Here is a 3,372-nt window from a genome sequence, read left to right as displayed (position 1 = left end):
CAAATCGGCTACAGACCATCCTATGGCATGTTTATTCTCTTCTAGCACCTTTAAAAGTTTACCCTCCTGTTCAGTAGATAAGTTGGCTGCGATGATTATAGGGAGGCTATCTTCTGGTCCTAAAAAGGCATACTTAAGATTTGTCGGAAGTGGCTTCAACTCAAGTTTAGGTGGAGAATCAATGGAAGGACAAAGTGGTGTGCTAGCAATGGGGGGAAGGGGTTCAGGTCGGATCTTCCAAGGAAGGGAACTCAAAGGAGATTGATTGTCGAGTAAGATGTTAACTTCTTCTACGGCCTTGTCTATATCAAAGTTGTCAATGTCAAAATGGGCCAAACATGCCTCTAAGGGGTCATCTACTAAGATATAGGGAAGGGCGTTCTCTACAAGATCATCCATTTCGTCAATTAGGCAACACTCATCTTCCCTCATATGTTGTTCAGCGGCATGAAACACATTTAACTTAATTTTCATGTTCCCAAATGATATATCCATTGCTCCAGTTCTACAGTTGATACATGCATTGGCTGTCGCTAAAAAGGGATGACCAAGAATCACAGGGATTTGCTTTTTTAGGTTGGGCACATGTTCCATGTCAAGGACGATAAAATCTACTGAAAAATAAAATTCGTCTATCTTGACAAGAACATCTTCAATCATCCCCCTTGGCATCTTCACAGATCGATCAGCCAATTGTAAGGACACCGAGGTAGGTTTTAATTCACCTAACCCAAATTTTTCATAGACTGAATAGGGTAGAAGATTCACACTTGCCCCTAGATCTAAGAGTGCTCGGTCGATAGAGTTATTTCCTATGACACATGAAATAGTGGGAACACCAGGATCTTTGAACTTTGGAGGGGTGTTGTGTTGGAGAATGGAACTTACCTGCTCAGTTAGGAGGACCTTTTTAGGCACATGTGTCCTAGATTTCCGCTTTTGGGTGCAAAGATCTTTAAGAAATTTGGCATAGGAGGGAACTTGTTTGATGGCATCAAAGAGTGGGAGGTTGATTTTAACTTGTTTGAAGACCTCCATCATCTCTTCTAATGAAGTTCCCTTCTTGCCAAAGGGAGAGGGTGCATTAAGTGCTTCAGGGAATGGGGCCTTTGGAATGTGGGTTGTGGCAGATGGTGGACTAGCTGAAGAAGGTTTTGGATTTTCATATAAAACATTCCTCTTCTCTTCTTCACCTTTCTTATTGTTACCCTCCCCAACCTTATTATCTATTATATGGCCACTCCTCAGAGTAGTCAAAGCATTGGCTTGCTCATGATTTAGTCGAGTTTCTTAAGCCATGTATTGTCCCCTTGGATTACTCATTGGTTGACTTGGAAGCTTACCTTCCTCTCGTTTGTTTAATGCATTGGCTAGTTGACCCATTTGGGATTCTAGCTTAGCAATTGATTGCGTGTGAGAGTGCAATAGTTGTGTGTTTGCCTCCAAACCTTGAAAGGCAGTCAACACTTTCTCCTCAAAGGTTGTATTTCTTTGGGTTGGAGGAGGTGGGTGTTGAAATTGAGTTGAGGGATGGTAGAGATGAAAATTCTGAGGGTTTTGAAAATTTTGGGAGTGGGGTTGGGCAGTATTCGAAGCTTGCTGTCTCCAAGAGAAATTTGGATGATTCCGCCATCCCGGGTTATATATATTGGAAAATGGGTCATTACCCGGTCTGGGCTGTGTTTGAGCAGCATTGATGTGTTCTTGCACGAGTTCGGGGAATTAGGGCGCTGAGGGGCACTCATGAATAGGGTGGGACAGGCTAGAATAGATAGTACACATTTGTGCTTGAGAAGAGTTAATGAAATGCCCACCTATCATCAGTTGGTCAATCTTATGGGACAATGCATCTACCTTGCTAGACAGGTCCATAGAATGACTTATTTCACAAATGGTCCCTTTTCTTTGAGAACTCGGGGGTGCTTGACGAGAACAGGAAGCATGGTGGAGGGAGTTTTCATTAAGATTTTCAAATATTTGCCATGCTTCATGCTCATTTTGAAGCATAAATCCCCCGCATGCAGCATCGATCATCTGACGGTTTCGTTCAGTCAATCCGTCATAGAAACATTGCACTAGCTGCCACTTAGGTATTTGATGATGAGGGCATTTACGGATTAGGTTCCGAAATCTCTCCCAAGTTTCATGAAATTCTTCTCCCTCGGTTTGGGAGAAGCTTGTAATGGCACGTCTAAACTGGTTCGTTCTTCCTATGGGAAAGTATTTTTTAAGAAATTCTTGTTGCATTTGATCCCAAGAACGAATCGAGTTGGCTTCTAAAGAATTCAGCCATTGTTTGGCTCTATCTTTAAGGGAGAAGGGAAATAATCTAAGTTTCAGAGTATCATCAGTGAAGTTCTGAATCTTGACAGTGGTGCAAATCTCAAGAAATTCATCTAGGTATTTATATGGATTTTCATTGGTGAGCCCATAAAAAGATGGGAGCAGTTGGATCACACTAGACTTTACTTCATATTGTACAGCTGCTACTTCAGGTAATCGAATGCAAGATGGGGAAGTGTAAATGGTGGAAGTACTCCCTCAGGAGTTTGGGTTGTTCTTCAGCCATCTCAAGAGGTGGGGATGATTCTATTATTCTGATCTCAGCTCGAATATTTCTAAGGGTCCGTTCTATTTCAGGATCAAAAGGTAATAGATCACGTACTCTAGAATGACTCCCTTGCATACACTAGTACTTGATCAATCAAGCATGCAATAAAAGAAAAACACATCAATCCTTGTATTTGTCCTAAAATCACTAGACAGCTCCTAACTGGTTTGAAGAGGGCACCTAAGCCTCCAATCCGGTCTAATGAACCGAGTTGACCAGGTAAGCTCCCAGGTAAGTGGAGGGGTCACGATGCGTTCGCAAAGGTCCCACTTAAAACCCACTTGCCTCGAACAGATGAACTGTCTTCCTTATAGGAACAAAACTTGCCTAGACATCAACTGAGCCACAGAGCGAAATTGGTGCAACTTTCGGTGATCTTCGTCCTATTGAGCTCGAATGTCCCTAGGAGCCAACGTCTAATTGATTTTAATTAATGTGACACTATGTGAGATTGAGTTCACCTAAGTTGGGCAAGAGTCCGGTGATGAAATCCGGCTCTTATCTTATTGGGGTGATTGCCCTTACTAAGTGCAGATCAATTGGTGTATGTGTATCAGACATGCATTCACAATTTTGCTGAAATTAAAATTAAACAATCACCACAAAATTTTAAGCTAATAATCAATTTAAACAAGAAAGGTTTAGAGGTTACCAAAGAGAATTTTCCCAGCAATTAAATTTTTTTTAGGCAAACCTCTACAGCATTCCTTTTCCAGCTATTCTCCTTTTGATCATCCCAGATTTTTTCCTCGATTTCTGAT

The 3,372-nt window shown here is 41.6% G+C and overlaps 1 non-coding gene across 1 annotated transcript; it reads left to right on the top strand.

The window, feature by feature from the left end:
• Nucleotides 1–2,092: 2,092 nt before the first annotated feature.
• LOC120109235 lies at nucleotides 2,093–2,198 on the top strand. The gene has a single exon (XR_005510203.1). It is a non-coding gene; the product is annotated as a small nucleolar RNA R71 (small nucleolar RNA).
• Nucleotides 2,199–3,372: the final 1,174 nt, after the last annotated feature.

The sequence above is a fragment of the Phoenix dactylifera genome, unplaced genomic scaffold, assembly GCF_009389715.1.
Source record: "Phoenix dactylifera cultivar Barhee BC4 unplaced genomic scaffold, palm_55x_up_171113_PBpolish2nd_filt_p 001937F, whole genome shotgun sequence".
In the NCBI taxonomy this organism is placed as follows: Eukaryota; Viridiplantae; Streptophyta; class Magnoliopsida; order Arecales; family Arecaceae; genus Phoenix; species Phoenix dactylifera.
Note: the sequence above shows the minus strand (reverse complement) of the source record. Positions and strands in the feature narration are given on the sequence as shown.